Raw genomic sequence first — 22,525 nt, 5'->3', positions numbered from 1 at the left:
ACTGATGAATAGGCAGCATGACATCAAAACGGATGGAAAGCAATGTGCTGATACGTAGCCAAGAAACTACACAAATGCAGTTAATTATGAATGTTCAGCAAAGGATTTTTAGTTGGGACAATGAAATAATCATCCATTTTGTGCTTCTATGCTTACAATTAAGGTAATCTGTCCCTTACCTCCTATACCATCTCAAGCTGTGCATCGTTTAAATGTTTAAAAGAAGAAGATGATGACATTATGGTAGAATCAGGTAGTGTGCTAGGTTGTGCTGATAGAAAAAATAAGAAGTCCGCTCCATCTAAAATAGATCCAGACACGTGTATTATTTACAAAAGTCTTAATCATATTTCAGTAACCTGTAGATTACAAAATCCTGTCAATGGGATAGGTACTAATTAGCCAGTCAGAATTAGCTCACTTGTAAAAGTGATATTTTGCTTTAGAACAGCGTTAAGATGAGAAGAGTTTCCATGACCTGGTTACTACAGCTCCACTGCTTGAGTAGTTTAATTAAAGACCTCTTTTCCCTAATTTACTTCAGATTTAAAATAAATAAATAAATGTGGCAGTGGGTAAAACTGTGCCAGGAGTTTCTAAACTGAGAAGGATAAACAACATTTATTATGAAAGCCCAGAAGGACGAGATAGACTATTAGTCTGAGAACTGACTATTTAACATTTGATACTGAAATAACATTTCAAATGTCAGAATGAGCCATGAAGTCAAGTGACTCCCCCTCACTGCTGCCTGAATGGAAATGCTGCTGTTAGTGCCAGGCAGTTGGTTTTAAAATTAGGGTGGACCAGGACTTAAAGAGGGGTGTGACTTCACCATTGTATGCCTCCTGGATCTACCCCGGTTCTATCAATATTCTATACCAATTGACAACTGGAAAAAAAATAAAAATAACTAATACATATTCCTGATGTTAAGTATGGAATGCTTTCAGTTTTGGAGTTCATAGAATCATAGAAAGTTAGGGTTGGAAGGGACATCAGGAGTTCATCTAGTCCAACCCCTGCTCAAAGCAGGACCATCCCCAGGTAGATCATCCCAGCCAAGGTTTTGTCTAGCTGGGCTTTAAATACCTCCAAGGATGGAGATTCCACAGCCTCTCTGGGTAACCTGTTTCCATTCAAAGTTGGATCCAGGAGGAGTGCAATGGTGAAGTCACACCCCTCTTTAATTCCTGATCGTCTCCACATTTAAAACCTACTGCCTGGCACTAGTAGCAGTCTTTCCATTCAGGCAGCAGTGAGGGAGTCGCTTGACTTCATGGCTCAATATAATCCACCTGATTTCTTCTAAACTCTTCATTCCACAGATGTTCACAAACTTCTCTCATTTTTAATGGTCTTCAATGGTTCAACCAATCAAGCTATCCTTTCTTTAGCAATTCTGCTGTCTGCTAGCTGCTCCTGGTAATATATTTCCTTTTTCATAGCCCTGAAGACTGTGTTTAACTCTAGCTAGAAATATTATCTCAGGTATGGAAATTTTAACTCAGGTGAACACTAACTCAGGTGGGGAAATAACTTTCAGTGAAGCATTGGATGCTCTGTCAAGGTGCTCAAGAAGGTTAGATTTTGTTCCATGAATCTGAAAGAGATGTAGTTCTAATGACTATAGACTAATGAAAACACCTATTGTTTATTTTTGCCTAGTTTGTTGTGCTTTTATATATCCTAGATAGTTTCATAGTTGGTCAGGTCAGAAGGGACCAGAGCAGATCATCAAGTCCGACCCCCTGCCATGGCAGGAAAGAATTCTGGGGTCAAATGACCCCGGCTAGGTGATAATCCAGCCTCTTTTGAAGACCCCCGGGGTAGGAGCAAGCACCACTTCCCTTGGAAGTTGCTTCCAGCTCCTAGGTGCCCTGATATATCAACTTAATGCACATTCGAATAAAGCTTTATTTTATTTATTTATTTATAGTCTTTGATCTTAAACTCAATAATACAGCCCTAGCATCCTAGCTTATTGGTAAAGCCTCTAATTTCTTTTTAACTGCAGAAAATTTGTGTTGTGTTATATGTGATGATGCTCTAGCACTGCTCTTCAGTCCCCATTTCAAAATCCTAGATCTGCCCATGGATACAACCCAACTTTTTGAGCAAGAACTATTAATGATTTCACAGTCCTGTTCAAGAAAGAGAGTCAACTACATGGTACAGTACAGGAAGATTTTTTTTAAGTCCTAAAATGGCTTTGAAAGCTGCATACTTTATATGTGAGAACAAGAGTTTTCATTTCAGTATCATAAGGAAATGAGGAAACACCAACTGCGTCACCTTTCAGTCTGTATATTCCTTTTCTTTTTGCCTGTTGGCCTGTAGCTTGTATGTTCCGTTCAATTTTCTTTTCCCTGTTTTCCAATAACCTTCCAGATATAACTATGTACGTCATTATTACTTTGCACTGAAAATTAACTTATGGCAGCATAAAAAAAAAAAGTCATCAGCATGAATTCAGGATATGGGGAGTGAAGATCAAAATCACTCATCTTTTCTCTATCATAATTTCATTGTGATGTACTCATAAATAAAAACATTTATATAAATGTATTCACTGAATAGTAATATACTGTATTAATCTAATATTTCATGGTTTGAAAATAATGTCCCAAATTGTACTTTTCTTAAGATTTTTGTTTCTTTTTTACTGTGAAATAAATTGGAAGTACCATCACCACATAAATGCGATATTAAGTGAAAAGAATAAGGAAATCTCTCAGCTAGAAATAGCAGAGTCCATGAGGCTGGTAAGCACTCGCAAAGAGGTCATTTGGGTACTTCAGCTATGCTAGAAAGGTTTTATCAGAATGGCTTATTAAAAGTGAGTCTTTATGCACCCTCTTTAGATTCTAAGAGTGGTGTTTCAAATATCAACCAATGTGTCACATAGTTTGTAGGCTCTCAGAAAAGAGGGCTGACAGTAGAGAGCTTTAAATTCACCCTGGGAACACGACAATCCAAAGATAGAAAAGGATTAATGGAGGCTTTTTTGTCTCTTAGAAGTGGAGAAGGTGTTGAGAGTGAAAGTGCCATGGGGCTTTTTGCTTCTCTCTCTCTCTCTCTCCCTTTTTTTTTTTTTTTTGTCCTTGAAGCTGTAGTGGAAAAGCAGAATCTTATAAGTTTCCAGAAATCTTCTTCATTCCTTGTAATAAGCTCATGATCCATCTCATTGGCTTTAACGGGACTGCACAGGATTGAGGTTTTCAAGATTAATAGAAGGGATGAAAAGTGGTACAGGTTTGTACTTATTAACTCTTGGAAAATATGACAAAGGGCAGAATCCTGACTCTGTTGATGCCCGTGGGTGTTTTGTTATTGATTTTAGTAGGCCCAGCAATTCACTCTTGGTGTCAAGCACAGACCAGCTAAAGCTAGTTACAGGTTTCATTCATCAGCCATTCTAATTGGAGCTCTTTGCTGACTTACCTGTAAAATACTATGGGCAGTAAAGACTAGACAGTGAAGTACACTCATAAGCGAATGGCTTATGAAAGTGTATGTACTTTTTAGTCTATAATGTGCCTATGCCCTGCCCTGCCTATACCCTAGAAAGCTAAGTGCCATGCCTAGGGGGAAGGGCAGAGGCATGGTACTTCTCCACTATGTTAATAGCTTCTGCGCAAGTAAAAAACAGGGAATCAGGAGGTGCAACTACATATAAACTTTAGATTCATAGGTCTAAAAGACAGTTGTGACCATGTAGTTTGAGCTCTTGGACCCAGCCTTAGAACTGAACTTTCCATAGGAGTAATTTCCAGAATACAGCGCATAAACATCTTGGGTAAATTTTTTTAAATCTACAAAGTTGGATTTTGCTTAAGTGACTTGGGCACTTTGGATGGATTGTTCAAGGTATCTAGGCACCTAAATATACAAATAGGCATTTAGTAAGGTTTCCAAAGTGCACTGAGGGCCAATTCCTATTGATTTCAAAGACAGTTCAACACTTTTCTACATCTTTAGGTGCCAAATTCTTTACAACCATTGTTAAGGGATAGAGTTTTAGAGTGATGTAACCATGATGATCCAGGAATTATGCAAGAAGCAAGGATTTTTTGGAGGGGAAGGTTGATATCTTTTATTGTGTTTGCTCCAACAGAAGATATCAACCAAAAACAATCTTCCCTTAACAATATAATTCTCATAAAAGTCAGTGAGAGTTTATACACATGCTCTGGGAGGTGTGTGGGGGCGGGGAGAGGATGGGGCAGTGGGACACATTCATTAGCACAGCTCCAAAAGCCACGTGTAGCAGTGCCCCCATGCTAAAAAATGGAAGTGGGGTGCTTTGAGCTAATGCTCATCGAACAAGCTTTAGTCTAAAGTACCCTACCACCAGTTTTCAGTGCAGGGATGCTGATACACACGATACTGGGGGCTACTGTTAATTTCCATGCTCCAGCAGATGCAATTAATCGAGTCTGCTCCAATGCAATGGAATTACAGTGTGTTGAAGCAGGCTCCCTGCAAGTGTTAGGAGCCCATTGAGATTTAGACTTGTAAGCATCTTAGTTCCATTTGAAAAAAGGACCAAAAGTAAAATTTTTCAAAAGACCCTAAATTTGAACTAGAACTGAAAGGTTTGAATTGTCATCTTCAACTGAATACAGTTTTATCTAGACTTGGGCTGATGCATTCAAGTGAATCATTCTTGGAACAGCTACAATTAACCAATCAAATCAATAGTAGTTTTCAGCAGATTACAACCTGGACATGCACTATTCAGAATGGTGGGGGCAGGGAGGGTGAGAATCCTTCATTAAAATGTTAGCAGAAGCAATGGGAATATCTAATCAAAGTTGGCAATTGTGTGTAAAACCCTCATTATTTAGATGCTGGTAAAAAAAACCTGTGAAATTGTACCAGGAGAAACATTTTTAATGCTTCCTTTCTCAGTACACAAAATAAAAGGACAGTTAATACAGAACTTATTAGTCATACTCTTCCTACAATGTTGACCAGAACAGATTTTTTAAATGAATTTTTAATACCTTGAAACTTGCTTCAGGACCCCTCCTGCAATATTGACTTATCACAATATTGTCAGGGTCTAGCATGAGAAGGATTCAAACTGAATGGAAAGAACCCTAGAAGGTTTGGATGATAACATAAACAGCCTGCCTCCTCTCATTCTCTCTGTACATATGCAAATGTGTATATATGTAATGAATATACTCTCGTAGATATGTGTTATCTGTAAAGTTAGCTTCCAAGTTTTAAAACTGCCTAAAAATTCTAGGTCACAAAAGTACAAAAGGCAAAATGCTTTATGGCCCATTTTTAAGGTAATCTAATGTCCTTAGATTATAGATATGGACAAAAAACATCTAGAAATTTGCCTTCTGACAGATATTTTGTATTTTTGTTTTAAAAGTATGTGTTTACACTTTGTACATTTAAGAATATAAAAACAAAATACAATTACTACATGGACCTCTTATACATCTAGCACATTAAAATGCATATTATAGAAAGCATAGTATTATAATTGTATTTTCAAGTCCAGGCTAATTTTTAACTTAGGCACCAAGAGGTTATCTAGCCCAAAAGACCTTGTAGCCCAGAACAAGTCATTACCAACTTTTGCCAATTTTTACTCTGCACTTTAAATACATGATCCATTGATATCGGTGTAGAGAGAGCAGTAGTGGTTTGATGTAGTACACTCTTCAGTGACACTGAAGAAAAAAGAAAAATAGTCCCACTAGTGCCATTTTGCTGAAGCAGATACAAAGTAGTGGTGTAGGAAGTTACAGAAAAGCAATTCAGTTGAAATAGTTACTGTATGGAAGATGTTGTGAAACTAAACTATTTTCAATTTCCATCTATAATGTTTACTACCATCCTAAGAAAGGTTAAATAAGAGCCACCATTCTACATCTAGCTGTTTGTGCAAGTGTCCTACCTACACTGGCATACTTGTATTGTGCATTTACTCAAAATAAATGACAACCATGGCTCACAGATTATATTTAGGCCGAGATTCCATCCAGACATCCCACCTCTCTGTCTCAGAATCATCTCTCATCAAGATGGACTGCTACATAAATGTATTACTGTCATCTCAGGAGTGGTATTAGATCTACACAGCTAACTATGCAGAGATACTTAAGTGGTAAAGTCCTGCAATTGTTTGGAGTGAGCAGAAAGACAGTCACCTTGCTGGTGTCACCTGACCCCCAGTTATCTTTCCTGCTTGGTGTGGGGGGCTGGACCCAATGATCCTCTGAGGTCCCTTCCAGCCTTATAATCTATGGTGCACCTGGTATATAATATATTAACAGTCATTGTGGTTTAAGTGGCAAAAATCCTTACCTAACTCCTGTGAATGTTAGGACAACCTGGTTCACTATTACTTGTAAAGGTCTTTGAACATCTTGAATGACAAACAGTATGTCCATGAATATATTACACAGTTTTTGACCTCCCTAGCAATATTTTCAGATCTATTTCTTGAGACTATTATCATTATGGAAACGCACTGGAATCTTAAACCCGAACTGAGCCCCATTTGTAAGAAAGTCCGCTAGTGGCAAAGAGAGCAGTCTGCCTCCAGAGCTGAAATCTCGGGGTCAGCTTGCAACAGAACAAACAGGAAGGAGAAGGTGTTAGAAGTAAGGTAAGGTTTTTACTCTATTTTGAGGGAACTAGCATTCCTATTTCTAAGCAGTTATTAACTCTTGCCCAACCACCTGACTCAAACATGGCCACAACTGAAATCGACTGCTTATATAAACTTCAGTCAAATACCTATGACTATTCCCCGCCCAAAATCTTATAGCTACAAATCTCTGCTATGCGGTAAAGTTGACACAATTAAGATTGGCAGCTGCCACCGGCCTTCTAAGGCAAGGATTGTCTTTGTAAGGCATCTAAAATCCATGCCTGGCAACATAAAAACATGCTCCAAAATTATATTAATAAAACACAGCAAATTATGCCACTCGATCGCTGAACACTGGACACGATGCAATCACAAAAGGAGGCATAATCTTCCTTCTGTAATAATTATTATTTTCTTGTTCCTTCAAGTGAGGTATCATTTAAACCCCAAAACCGCATCTAAATAGAAATCCACATCTAAACCACAAGCTGTGGAGGGATCCTGCTTTAGACCTCCAAGGCTTTAGACTCAGGAGTCAGACAAATGTGACCTGACATGCCACAGTGAAGCCTGTCAGATTTCTTCCTAGTCATTTTTAGTCTGACCTTGACATTTTAATAATGAATGGAATGAACAACCAGTATAAAAGCCAACAGGAAGAAACTAGTATAAATAAGCAGACATTTATACTGTAAAGCTATAAACAGGAAAGTGTGTTAAATTTATAAAAATCACGAACATAATCCAGGGTGTAAACTGTTTAGGTCAGGACCACCTTTTTTGTTCTGTGTTTCTAACATCTATCCAGTCCCAGTCAGTGAGCGAGGCTGATGAGCACAACTCTAGTTCAAATAATAAATAGTGATTTAGTGATAAAATAAAAAAACAAGAATTGCATGATGATTTATGTAGGGCCTGATTTCATGCCTGATATATCTTTTAAATCGACTTCAAGGTACACTCCCATTTAGGCCCATACTTACCCTGATAACTTTGCTTGTTGCTGATGAGCAAAGCATTTCTTCTTTAATGATATAATCTATCCTACAAAACCAGATATAGACCTTTATTTGATTGAGGATGAATGGGGCATGTCATGATAAAGCCAGCTTACTAAAACAGACGATGAATATTAAGCAAGCCCTTATGCAAATAGAGACCAATCTTCAGCTGGTATAAATTTACTTTAATGAAGCTATGACAGTTTATACCTGCTGTGGATCTGCCATTCTAGGCTTATGCTATTGGTCCATTAATGTAAAATATCAAGTGACTGCATTCTTTTATATGTTCATGACAATACAATTAGGAGGGGTTTATTGCGATGATCAGAGCACTGTCCATCTAGAGCACTTACTTGCTGTTAGTCAAGCTCTTCTGATAAGCTGTGATATAACAGAAAATCATGGTTAAAGGGATTAAAAATAGCCAATGCTTTGTTTTTGTAATAAGACCAACTATTAATGTGGTAGAGTTTTTTCTCCCCTTCCAAATCAAATACAAGATAATGTCCTTGGCTACTTTCCAAGCTGGTCCATTGCCCTATCTTGAAGTTTGTGATCTATGGGTTTAAAACAGAGGGAATATTTTTTTTTAATTCTTCAGCCAGATTTTGAAGCATATTTAGTCATTTAAAATCTGCATTCAGGTCATTAGGGAACTGTCCCAATTTTCAAGAGAGATCGGGGTAAGCATCTTTGAATATGAAACCAGTGAAGTAGTGACAACCCAACCCTCTTAAAGTCAGGTCCTATTAAGATGTCTCTAAAATGACTGCAGATTCACTACTGCAAATGCCCAGAATCATAGCCCATTTTGAACATTTAGAGCAGGGTCTTCAAGATGTCCCCGTGCTTCCTGAACTACATGAACAAAGAAGTGAGAATTCAGACTATCATCAAGCTACGGCACTTTTCATAGACAAATATTCATGCAATGCACACTCAATTTAAATTTGCAAAATGCTACACAGAGACTGAGATAGTTATAAATCCCAAATCCCACTGTGCTTTTCTACCATCATTAGAGGTTTTAGTCCAGCTGTGCTAACAACATGGACAGTGTTCTGTTAAGTAACTCTGTAGCAAGGGCAGAAAACGGGAAGTGTCACATACAACATTTTGATTTCAGGGTCTGGTTTTTGCTTGCTTATTTTAAACAAGTGGGGCTTCCTGTGCTGCTATACTTAATATAACTTTATGGATCCTGTAAGCTCCTCTCTCTCAGGAGTTTATCCCCTAGTCATGTCAGTGTTGCACTGGTTAATACAACTGAGCTATGGGAAATGTTGCTGCTCTTGTTCTAGGGTAGTTATAAGAATACAGTTAAAGTATTTGAGAGATTATTTATATTAAAACAATTAAAAGCAATTAGGCCACCATAGCAGCTAATTTCTTTTACTATTTTTTAATACAAGGTAGAGTGCTTGACAAGATGAAGTGCTTGAAAAATTACCTGCTGCACTGTGCTGTACAGATAGTTTTGAGACTTGGACTTCATACCTATACAAACCAGTAAAATGTCCAACCTTGTACTGTGTGCAGGAAACTTGATCTTGGGTCCAGTCAGGTCCTTCCGCTCCTTCCAAGCATGTGGGCAGGCAATGAGTGGATGCAAAACTGACTATCACACCCCTGCTTTTTCACCCTAGCCCCACTCAACAGTAACTGGTTAGGACAGGCTGCCCATAGACACAAATCATCCAACTACAAGCTTCAAATGACAGAAATCCTTGGGGTATTCCAAGAGTTTTTAGTTGGTCTAATAAAAGATATTGCCTCTGACCCATGAGCTCTGTGTATCTCAAGAGTTTTTATGCACCTTTTGCTCCTGGCAGTGCCTAAAGTGTATGCAGTCTTATATTAATACAGATTTTTTATTAATTCCTAATTATGTGCAACAATGGGGGTTTTTTTCTTTCTAGCTGAGAAGAGGAGAGCCCGGGGGACTGTAATATACATCAGCACTACTGTCCTGCCCTCCTGGAAATTAGTCTTATTCCAATCTGCCTAACTTTCCCGTAAACTTTTCTATTTTAAAACAACCATCTCATCTCATCACATAAATTAAGCTTATTTGAGTCCCACACAAAGTCTGTGCCTTTATGCTTGGGAACCAATCAAACAGATCAGTTATCTGTATTTTAATTGGTTCCCCAGTGTCATGGTATTTCAAAGACAGTGGAGCCCTGGAAACCATTAAGAGCTCTGGGAGCAGATTAAGGTGTTTCCTTCCCTCCCCCCTTTTTATTTAAAATTCACTTTATGGGCAGAAATATTGTCCAGAGGGGAAAGGAGAGATATTTAATCAAATAACATGGGTTCTCTAGCCTTTAAACCTTTTGCTTTGAGCAAATTGACTGGATAAAGTTATTACTGAAATCTCTTCAAACAGACCATCTGGGTTTTCGGCTGTCCATACTGGAGTTACAAGTTATTTTCTGTCTTTTGAAATAGCATTTTTTTTTTTAATGTGCTAGCTTCCTCATATTTTCCTGCCTAAAACAAATAGTGCTTTTTTGGGGGGGAAGACCTGTTCATGCCTAAGGCTGTGATTCAGTACAGCACCTAAACACATATTTAAATGCATCTTTATTGAAGGAGCATTTAAACACTTGCTTAACTAAAGGCACATGTTTGAATATAGTGACTTTGAATATATGATGAAATGCAGTCCTCAGTAAAGATTGGGAACTAATAGAGTTAGTTGAAAGATTAAAGGGTCTACAGCTCATGTCTTGGGAATATAGTTATGTATATATCCCATTCATTTTCTCCTAAAATTTTTACTGCTTCCAGAAGTTGGACATAAAGATATATTCAGATTATTCAATTTCCTGCTTATATATTTATGTCGTGATACATTTCAACATATCTGTTAAGCATTAGGACAGTACATATTCAATGCATTGATCTGAATCTAGTCAAAACGATCTTTGGAAAAAATACACGCGCACAAGACACTTCCTCACCCAAATATAATAAGATGCAGATAGGATTTATACAAGCACCAAAACCAGAAATTCAAAATGACAGGGCCAATTGAAACTATAGCACAAACAATGTAAATGTACCTGCTACGTGTGGGGCATCTGTGCATCACCAAGCAAGTAATCAGAAGGCACTGGGATCCTGTGTAGAAATTTACTGATGCAGAAAGGGAGGGCAAAGAGTTAGCCTTCCATTCAAGAATAAGCAGGATAGTACGTCTAACCTTTTCTGACATTCCCAAAGATGTTGATGGATCAAGTCATAGGGGAGAGTGAAATCTATGGACATTCATAGGGGAGAGTGAAATCTATGGACTATGTCCTCTCAAAAGAGCATTCCTCTCAAAAACGGGCAAAAAAGGCAATAAGTTTCAGTCCTCAACAAATCCTCAGGAAGTATACTGCATAAGGGAGAATTAAGGACTTAAGTGGCTGAGTAATCCTATGACAAACTGATAGTTTAGGGAAGGAAATCAGTTGTGTAAGATAGAAAGAGCAAGATCTTTAAAAATGAGAGATTTCCTGTTCAAGTGAACAAAAAACTCAAAGCAGGCAGCTCATGAATACAGCAGGATGGAACATTTCAATGAATAAAACACTGTAATGAAAAAATGAAAAGTTTTCGTCTTCATTTTTTTTTTCTGCCTACCAGTCTGTGTCAGGGAACTATTGCAAAAGAAACCTCTAGGGTTACCTGAACTCTGAGGATTTTACATCAATCCCATCTTGGAGCATTCCATTAGAAAATTATTTTCTTCCATGAATTTAAGGCCAGAAAAACCATTCTGATCATTTAGTTAGTCTCAACTCCTGTGAAATGCAGCCTCTATAATTTCACCCACTGATCCCCACTTCAGGCCTAAACAGTGTACAATAGAATGAGAGAATATTTTTAGAAAAATATGTGGCCTTAAAGGCTTCAAAAGATGGAGAAATTGCTCCATAACTTAGTAATATGTTTCAATGATAAGCTACCAGAAAGGTTACATTTTTCCTTCCAATTATTAATAAAAATAAGTTGTTTATTTTAGACCTTAAGTTGGGGGGTTCCAACCTTTTTTAAGGAGTGTACCTGTTCTGGGTACACATCTGGCAGAGCAGGGAGAGGAGGGGTGGCAGCAGCCAGACTTGGAGGGGGGGTGGGGGGCGGGTGATAGCGGATGGATGGAGAGTGGGGCGGCTTGCACACGGCGGCAGCAGCAGCAGCAGCACAGGGTGGTGGACGGCTGCTGCATGCAAACTCCCCCCTGCCCAATATCCAACCGGGCAGGCGTCACCTGTGCAGCTCCCAGTCAGGAGCCGCTGCTGTCGCCCCTCCCCCCCTGCAGCCCTGCTCCTGGGACAGGGCACAGGGTGGTAGGTGGCAGCACTCCACCCCACTCACCCACGCATACCCCCCAGCCTCTTTCCAAGTACCTCCGGGGGTACATGTACCCCCGGTTGACAACCCCTGCCTTAAATATCAATTTAATGGCAGATTCTTTTAAAAACAATTGCATACCAGTTCTTCCAGCTCTGATGAATTAACATCTCTTAACTACTTGCTTCTGTTCTTGTCACTAGGATACATAAGAAGCATAGTACAGTAGACGTTTAGCAGTTTAAAGTAATGATCATTGATAAGTGATATCACATATGACTTCATACATTGATGGTGCTTTCACCACGTAATCTATTATGTCAACTCACCACGACCTCCCTTCCTTTAAACTGAACTTTGAAACCCCAAATGCATTGCATCTTATTTTATACTAAAAATAAAGAACAAAGAAAAACACAAAACATTTTGGGTGGCAAATAAATTACAATACCTGTAATGCCACAAAAAGTAACAGTAAGGAGAAATACCACATCTGTAATTGATGACAAATCAAGTCGGATAAAACCACAAGATCATTACATTGAAATAGCCTTTGAGTAGCATCATTTTACATTTAGTGAAGACACTTGTGCATTTTAATATTTGCCGATCAGTCTTGTTTACAGTTGTATAGCCAATTTTCACATAAACAATGCATGGAAACAACAGCAAGAATAAATTGGTTAATAACTAAGCTCTGCTTCAGTAGCCTGAGGAAGCAAGGTCATTTTTTTAAACACTGCCTGAAAGAGCCTGCTATTGATTTTGGATGCAAAATTGTAGGTCTCAAATCAGAGGATGAGCCAAATGTTCAGCTGGTGTAAATCAGTGCAGCTGCAATGAATTTGATGGGGCTGCACCTATAATATCAGTGGAGAGCTGGACTGTTGGATTCAAGACCTCTTTTGAGAGCATCTGCTATTGCCACCCTCATGGCAGCTGCTGCAAAGATGATTCTCTTTTTATTGTGCATTCCTCTACTGGCACAATGGTAATATGCTCAGTAGTCTGCATTCACACTGGAAGAAAAAGAGAAAGCCAGTGGCCAAGTTGCTACTATCCAACCAGCTTCCAGCCACTGTCTCTGCTCTGCATCAGACCAGTGTCTGAACAGATGTTAATGGAAGGAGCCTGAAGTCCTGTTCTCTTGCACACTCCCACTTGCCACACAAGCTGCAGATGACCTCTACCAGTCAGTGCAACTCAGGGAATGAACAGGACCCATTTCTTAATTGATGACCAAGGCAACTGTGCCCTGGCTGATCATCCATGCCTTAGCCAGAGACAGCAGGTTGACTTGTCCCTCATCAGTGCCACTGGGAATGCTTGTGGGATGACCTGCCTATTACTGTTGCAAAAGACAGCTGCAAGGTATGGTAGGTATCCAAATGCATTGAGCCAGAGGATGGTGGTAGGAACCCTGATGGTTGAGGGTGCAGTAAAAAGATGAGATCAATATTGTTTTTTTTAAGGGGAAAGGAGGGTTCCTGAGGAGTGGAGAAGAGCAATTTTTCCAAGAAATATTGCTTCGTCACTAAGACAGAACACATTTGAGGGAACCACTTCCTAGAATTTTGCCAGCACATCACTGGAGAGGAGCTGCAGCTGAGACTCGACTGTCAACAGGAGAAAGCCGAGGAGATCTAAAATAAGCAATGCAGAAGGCTTCGCATAGCAGTTCCACCAGGCATTGCAGAGTGACTGAACAGGGTGAGTGAGTCATTTGGCAGCTTTGTGTCATTCTCTCTTCTCTTGAAAAGCACCTGGAATGAAACAGCCCGCATATCCATCAGGCACCCAAAGGTGAACTCTGACTACAGAGGAAATCATTTTATGTAAACAAACCTGTAAAACTGTGGTGTCAGTTAAGCATTCAGAAAGAACAACAAATGTGACAATAGGCTTCAATGGATCCAGGGGGATTATCTGGAGAACAGATAGTGAAGCTGACAGCCCATCAGTGGCATATCTTGACACACGGATATGCTTTGGTTTAAAGCAACATGTTTTCTTTTGGACAGTGGAAACAAAATGAAAGGGAGCACTCAGCAAGGTGCACAGCACCTTGTCTGATCTCAAATTTACTATCACAGGAGATTATCACACATTCACATTATTCGTGCGTCTTGAAATCAGCATACAACATAAAGCAGAATCACCCCTGAAAGAGACAAGTGAATAATCTTACAGTAATAGTTAAGGACCCAGGTAATGCATATGGTGAGTATATTATATATCTGTATTTCCAAATCACAGCCCTATACTTGGGTCTGTGATCCTTTTTTGCAAATAAGCTGACAAGTGGATTAAACTTTTACAGGCAATACAAAAGTGGCAGGTACAGATGGACTTCAGTATCAGCAATAGTAGTACAATGGGAAACAAGCTGCAAAATAAAAATCCGTAGGGGAAAAAAGTTGGCATTGAGAAAGATAACAGGTGCTATTCAAGACAGGTCGTTCGAACAGATGCATATTCTGTCTCTAGGGCCTTTCTCAGAGAATATACCTGGCAAAGCTGAGACTTTGATACCACCTGTCTCTACCAGAGGGAAAATGTGGTAGTAATTATTTGAACCCTTGGCCATGTGCATTTTCAGGGCATTTGATATACGTGAAATAGAAGATGTGGCTGACAAAAGCAAATATTAAATCTGATTCTTATTTATTGTTGATTTCCTGCTCACATATTATCTTACTTCAGTTAAAACTTCAGATTTTGACCCCTGTTGCTACAACTGAAATGGTGCATAGATGTACATTTGTGATGCTAGTTCCTTGATCCATCTCAGCCCTTTTATACTCACATTTGATAGAGAGGAGAAAAATAGGTCTAAAATCAATTCTGCATTATTTGGATGATTTCCTATTTGAGGTCCTGTCAAATAAAGCAGTGTAGAGACTCCTTTTAGAGGCATTGAAAGGAACTGATAACCCTCTGAGAGTATATTTAGATGATTAAAATGAGAGGCCTCCAGTGACATAACGTACTCAGATTATATCAAGTGAAAAATTAGATCCTTATTTGCCTTGATAGGAGAAACTCCAAAAACTTACAACGTTACTTTCAGAGCTGCTCTAAACTCTGAAGGTGACATTGAGGCAAACACTGTCAATAATTACTCCTTCAAACATTTGGCAGGACAATTTTAATAGGTTATTTAGCAGTGATCTCAGGAAGTTCTTTGAATCCTATTCAGACTATTTCTAATAGTGACCTGAATCATTTACAATACCCCAGAGAGATGTACAGAAGAAACCTCCAAACACAGTTCTCTTCCTCCCAATTCCAAGAGTATCAACCATTCCCATGGCAGGCTGCTGCTTTGTCCCCTTTTACCTCAAACATGATAAACAAAGAAGGAAAGAAAGTCTGTAGTTTTATGATAATTGCATTGGTCTCCCCCACCAGCAAAGAAAAATGTGTAAGCAAGGCTTTATTGGAGTTATTCTGCTAGGGGCATTGAGATCAGAAGTGAAGCAGAAGTGCAAAGTCTCTGATGTATTGGTCCTGGTTTCCCTAAATCCCCAGGGATCTGGAAATATCCCTGTACCTGTGAGGATCCATCAGGTGTGTTCTTTTCATTCCAGGGAAGGAAGAGGGCATACCTACCAATACAGTCCAATAGTGGTGCATTACTTTACAAAGGGGTTTTCCATTGTGCCCCTTCACATTATTTTTCCATATGAGGAGACTGTCTGGGCCAACAGCAGTAGGATAATTTTGGGGAGAGTACCATGTGTGCTACATGCACCAAGGAGAGAAAGACAAGTCCTTCTGCCCAATCATGTTTACAGTACAATTTTGTTCTACCATCACCTAAACCTCAACACTACTTGGAAGCAGAAACTTCCTGCTGAATCTTTGGGTTGCTGATTAGGACAGATTTAATCACTACAGGAAATTTCTGGGCATATGTAAAAAAACAAAACAAAACTGTATTCAGGTAATTAATTTGCAGTATCTAAGTCAACATTCCCTTCTCAGATCAAAGTGGTAAGTCTCAGCTCTTATATTATATTCTTTCTATTTGACACTTAGAAGGTGAAACATTGTGACAGAAGTCATAAAAATAATGTAGTCCAAGGGTTTCGCATTGAATTGTGAACCACAAATAACTTCCTGGAGCACAATTAAATACTGGCATCAAAACAAAAAGGCAAACCCACATCTGATATGCTGCCATATGCACTTCACAACTAACATCAAAACTGAGTCTATGATGTGCACACCAACAGAGTAGGAAGGAGACTCGCTCATTACTCGCTCATCACTTCTCTGATTTTATGAAGTTATTGATAACTTGATGGAGCTTACAGATATTTTCAAGCAGCCTGAGGTTCTGGAATAAGGAAATCTAAGAGGATTGTTCCCATAGCTGCAGCTGTTCATAAATCTCTGTGTCCCTGTGACAGCAGTCATGCCTTTTTACAATCCAATGCATTTTCAAAATGAAGTCAACTTTCATTCTTTTTCCTCTGACTAAACTACAGTTTTGAGCCTTTAAGACAGTCCAGTGCAATTTGTAGGGCTATGCGAAGCTTCAGTCACTGATTTGATTCAGCCCGATTCGGTGGCTGAATCTCCGAATCCAGATCAAATCAGGAGACCCTTTAATCTCTCCAAATTGAACTGGAACCCTCCGAATCAATTTGGAAAAATTCAGCGATTCGGACTCAGACACAGCTTTAAATGTTTTTTCTACATACCTCAAGGTACCAGGCGGCTCATAAGTGCTGCAATGCTGGGGCAGATGGAGCGTCCCACAGGAGCATGGGGGAGGGTCCCCAGCGCACGGCAGCAGACCTGGAAGTGGACTAGAAGCACTTTTGGTCCGCTTCCGGGTTTGCCGGGGAGCATGTGGGGGGGCACCCACCTTCCCCCTGGCTTGGTGACTGGTGCCTCCTGGGCCTGGGGGGCACCTGGGGTCCCCCCATAGCCAATCACTGAGCTAGGGGTGCGGGGGGAGACCTCTGGCATGTTCCCTGGCAGACCCAGAAGTGGACTGGAAGTACTTTTGGTCCACTTCCGGGTTTGCTACTGAGCATGTGGAGGGCCCCCCCCATGCTCCTGTGGGATGTTCCATCCACCCCAGCATTGCAGCATTCATAAGCCATGCCTGGTATCTCAAGGTATGTAGAAAAAACATGTAAAGCTGTGTGTATGTCCGAATTGCTGATTCTCTGAATCAGCATCGAATCTTCAGATTCAGATTTGGCTAAATCGAATCAGGGACAGTGATCCAAATCAACAAGTCGAATCACTGTCCCAGATTCAGGCCAAATCTGAATCCAAATCAAATAGGGCCCGTTTTGCACACCCCTAGTAATTTGGGCTATTAGCAAGCAAAAATGACGTGAATCACATGTCCAAATATATTTGCAGATGAATATAAAATCTGTCCCTGGTTTAAAATGTTTCTTGCTTCTCTTGAAAAGGGGCTTTTCCCATGTTCTTCAGAAATTATCTCTATTTTCTCTCCTTGTTAAAAAGGAGACCCTAATAAATGTACTTGCATCATCCAGAGTCCACAATTTAGGCCCTGATCCAACAAAGCACATCAATACATGCTTAACTTGAAGGAGGAAAAAAAGGCCCTATTGACTTCAATGGATTTTCACCATGTTATGCTAGCTGATGTTTCATCGTAGTTGTACAGTCTAACACTAGGTAATTCTATTAGTCTACCTGAGAGAATTCAAATGAAGTGAATGAAATCCAAGTTGGCAGCTGCAGAAACGAGAGACAGTCCCAAAATTTAAAAATTTTAAGCCATGCCCCAGGTTTCCAAAGTTGAAAGGGTATCTAGGTACTTAGGTTTGTTCTGAGTTTCTCTCAGTGTAAACCAAAGCATAGTTACAAGTTGACTGACATCAAAATACGTGTTGCATTCTAAAAATTATGCTCAAGGTTTCTCAGCTTGCTGAGTGCTGAAAAACAGAAATAAAAAAAAAATAACAGTGGCCATTTTTAAAACAAAGTAAGCTGAATGATTTTTTTATGATTTTTTTTTTTTTTTTTTTTTTACATATAATTGTAACATCATGAGACCAGAGAATACATCATAAAACCATGGAAAATCAGAATATCCATCATTCTAATGTATAACTTGCTAATCTTAGAAAGTGAATATAAAAATACTTCAAGGAGGGGAAAAAGAGACCCATAAAATCATGACAAAGTGCTTCTATGTGGGGGGAGTTAAAACAAACACACCTGAGAAGAGGAACTGTGTGCAGTCAACTGACAAACATGTCAGGAATGTACCGTATAGGAAATAATCAACAACAGCAAAGCCAAGACTCTACATTTGTTCTGGGAGAACAAGACAAGTTATTTGTTGATTCAAGTAATAGCGTTCCTTGAGTGATGCCATTATATTTGCCAAAAATAAAAAAAAATAAAAAAAAGAACATGGAACAATATAAAGTACTGAATTGCTGATGCATGCTGTATAGTAGATATCCTGGTGGTTTTCCAAGGCTAAGTACAGTGTTTTCCCTCCAGAATTAGCTTTTGTAATGGTCTTAACAGCTTTGGGACTGGAGGCAATTTTTGTTTTATTTCTTTTCTGCTTCTTTGTTTTAGCTACTGTAGTTTACAAAATGGATATGAAAGAACTGGGTTCTTTTAAACATTCAGCTAAGATTTACCAACTTGGGGGAATTTTTAAAAAGTATTTTGGGGACCCACTCTTGAATTCCTTGAGTTTGAGGAGTGGGGTGGGGGGCAGGAAATCAGGAGCAGAACCACTGCATCTCTCTAAGCAATTCTCTTTGGCTTTCTATAAACACAATCATTTTCACACTCACTAAGGGAAGAGAGAACGTAGGTCTTACGCTGTCTTGAGGAAGACCGTAAGTGTTGTAAACTGGTAAGCAAATAATGTTTGGTCATTATGGGTGCATACAGCCATTTGCTCCACCTGGTCTATGATCATGCGGCTTGCTTAAGCCATCTGAACATAGACCAGGAGTGGCGCATACAGTTGTTTGCTGTTCCTGGGAGGCACATGGGGAAACCAATGCAAGTAACTGGGGGTAGGAGGAGGGACAGGTGGGATTGGGAGGGGATACTGAGTCTGTGTGTGATTCTTATTATTCTTTACATATATTTTACCCTTAAGAGAAAAACTAGACATCTACACACATTTGATTTATTATTTTATATAAAATTTCCCATTGGGTAAGAAAATTCATCACGAAATATCCCTTATAAACTAATTTAATCTAAAGATGTTCCCAGAATGCAGCTCTAAAATATCTATTTATCAAGCCAATTTCTTTCTTTCTTCCCCCCCCACTTGCTTATTTTACTTTATTTTTTATGTTCTTGATGAAAGATTACACTGGTATCTACACTATTAATAACTGCTCAGCATTTCCCATTCTAGCCTCAGGTCAGTCAGACATACAGTGAATCACAGGAAGTGCAAATGTGATACGAGATCAGTGGGGGGGGGGGTTTCCCCCCTTCATATTGTCCTCATTAAAAATGAAATTCTGTTCTTTTTTCCTGTTTCATCCTCCTTTTCTTTGTATACGGAGAATCAACACGAGTGAATTCAGTGCATACAGTAACTGAGAAGAGCCAGTAGATTATTCTCACAATTAACCCATTAATTATTCTCAAAATTAAAAGCTCAAGGCTAAATTCAGAAAATCATACATAAACCTTAGAAAAAGAGAAGAATGAAATGTTTAAGAGACAGCGCAGAAGGAGCACTTTTGCCCATTCATAAAAGCATGACCCCTGCCACATCCTGAAGCACCAGTTCTGACGAGTGTTAGTTTCACTGCCATTAAATAGCTATCTTATTTTTTTACTTATAAATATCTACAAATTTTAAAGGTTTTGCCTGGAGAAATCAAGATGATCACAGTTCTTTCTCCTGTTCTATTCCATCAGAACACTCTTATTTGGAAACTAGGTTCACTTTAATAAAACCAATTTATTTTTTCTCCTCTCCCGCAAAAGTTTTGTGCTAACTTCAGCTGAGGCTTTGAGATACTGCCCCCTTTTTAACCAACCACTCCTGTAGCAACATGCAAATTTTAACAACTACTTTAGCTCATAGTAGCTCATGGCACACTGGTACGCATCTCCTCTAACTTTGATGGATTGCATAGAATTACCCGAGATTCTACATTAGCATGAGATCATAATCAGGCCCACCATGGCACGTAATGTAGCAAATGCAACCTCAGACTATACGCCCCCTTCCAGCGTACACCTTTGCTCCAGCTTCACAATTGCTCTACTTTTCAAATGAACACAGATGCCATGAGAATAATAAGGACTTCCAGGGCCGGCTACAAAGACATCTGTATCAACCCCTTACTCTTATCACAAAAGAAGCAGCTCATCCAATTCCCAGCATTCTTCAGAGACTATGCCCACTTCTTTTACTATCCTGTCATCCCACGGGCCTCTTGCATGCCAATAGTAACCCCCCTTATACCAGATCAAATCCCATTATAGGGCATAGCCTGGTTCATCAGGAGCATCTTACCCTCAACAAAGAGATCCCATTGTCATGAGACTAGGATAATTGGGAGCAGGGACATAGCATAGAATTCCCAATCTACCATTTACTACCTTGGGGGAATGTGGTAACTACATTATAGCCCATCAGTCTTAAAGCGTCTTCACATCACCTCGCTCTACCAGCTCCTCTTGAAAAATAACAGCAAAAACACTGAACTTCCTTAGTCACTGATTTAGGCTGATGTCCAGCAACAAGGATTACAGTCACAGCAGGAAATGACACAATGACACACGGTTTAGACCAGCATCATGGCAATAATTTGCAACATAAGCAAAAGGAATACAGATCATATTCTTACAGCAGGTTATTGAGTAAATTCATCTTTATCTGTTTAACCATTGCTTATGTCTATAAATTTACATTTCAGGAATTAATAAATTTAAAAAAGAAAATGAACAAAATATAGAAGTCAAAGGTCCATGAAGCAAACTTATTTTCCACCAACAATGAAGAAATAAATGAAAACTAAAGTCAACATAACTGAAGTCATGTATAGCCCTAGGCCAGTTGAACTAGGATTCTGGTAATCTTTGTTATTTCACTCTGTGATCAAGAGCTCTTAATGTTAAGTTAGACACTGTCAATTTGAGGCTGCCAGGCTGTATATTTTAACGCATGCTTATTAGTATTACAGGCATTGTATACGTTTCCTAAATAACCTGAGGTAATTAGTTTCAGTAGGCTATCAAGTTAGATTACTAGACTCCCAATTTCTAATTAGATAAACCAGTGGAGAGCACTAAGCATTGGTCAAGTGTTGTAGATAATATCATATACACAGCTGTTCACATATTTTTGGCCTTATTCTGCACCCACTGTACAGGCAACATTTCCCATCATTATTATAAACACTAACTTTTTCAGAAGCAACATCTATTATGATATAAAATTGTATATTCCTTTATTTTTATAATGAACAAAGCAGTAATTCTTCTCAGCAAAGGACCAGAGCTTATAAATGCATTGATTTTACTCACTCAACATTTCATGTTAAAACCATCTGTTTCTTTGTTTTTTACTGGCTTAAAACTGACTTGTACTGCAGAGTTTCATATTGGAAGTATGACAGGGGGCCGTCACAAGGCTGGTCACAACGTCAGCCTGACCACCTGTCTAAGGCAGTCTGCCCTGTCTCTTCTGCCATGTCTTGCTGTATTAAAACTGATGTAAAATACGGGAGGCTGCTCATTAAGTGCCCCGATGCCTAGGGCATTATACATGGCTCCGAACTTCCCTATACCGTGTCCCACGCCTCGCAGATGGCATCCAAAACCAAACTTACCCTGTCTCCCCTGCTGAGCCATACCTCTCGGCCTCTGGCTTGCCTTGGCCATTACACACACCCCTCACAGGGGCCTACGTTCAACAAACTACTGGGGTCGGCCTATGTGCAGATCTTCAGGCCCTGCTCAGACCATACTCTGCATGCCCCTGCATAGCCCTTCAGGCCTGCCTATGTGGACCCTACCCTACGCCCTCTCTGCACAGTCCTTCAGGTCCCCATATGTACCCTATACTGTGCAGCCTACTACTTATCATTCCACCTCCTCACTAGGACCACTCCTCCACCCCCTCACTAGGGCCTCAGGGCCTTATTTCCCTCAGGTCTTAGGCCTGATGATAATGTCTGGACCCATGCCTGTCCCTACTCTGGGGTTACCCACCAGGTTGTGGGGGCTGGGGCTATAAAGGTGCCCCATACTCACCTTTCACTAGGGAGGCAACTGGCATTTCCTGGGGACCACCCCACCACACCATCCTACCCAAGCAGGGTGTAGTTTTAGGTCATCAGGAACCTTTAGGTCACCAGGAACTTCCTGTCATTTAATAGCTCCTGCCCTCTACCTTCAAGACACTATGTGAGCAACAGCTCTAGATGAATGATGTTCCCCCTCTGGCTGCTTGCAAGAAACTGCTGATTCTGCGGCTCAGGCCTGTTCTTATAACCAGCAGTTGTACCCTGTTCCCAATCAGGCAGTCTCCTGCTGGCCATGTGACCCCTGGTTG

At 39.7% G+C, this 22,525-nt stretch overlaps 1 long non-coding RNA gene across 4 annotated transcripts in view; it reads right to left on the bottom strand.

Annotated features, from left to right (window-relative positions):
* LOC109286220 (uncharacterized) overlaps nt 1-22,525 on the bottom strand; it is a 672,376-nt gene that overhangs the window by 374,112 nt on the left and 275,739 nt on the right. The window contains exon 5 of one of the 4 annotated variants that reach the window (XR_009456015.1): nt 12,125-13,733. The exons of the other annotated variants lie outside the window; for them this stretch is intronic. This is a non-coding gene — a long non-coding RNA (uncharacterized LOC109286220). Of the gene's footprint in view, nt 1-12,124; nt 13,734-22,525 lie in introns of those variants that run through there. 4 annotated transcript variants of the gene reach the window in all.

This window comes from Alligator mississippiensis, chromosome 12 (assembly GCF_030867095.1).
Source record: "Alligator mississippiensis isolate rAllMis1 chromosome 12, rAllMis1, whole genome shotgun sequence".
Lineage (NCBI taxonomy): Eukaryota > Metazoa > Chordata > Crocodylia > Alligatoridae > Alligator > Alligator mississippiensis.
This window is presented reverse-complemented; position numbering and strand designations above follow the sequence as displayed.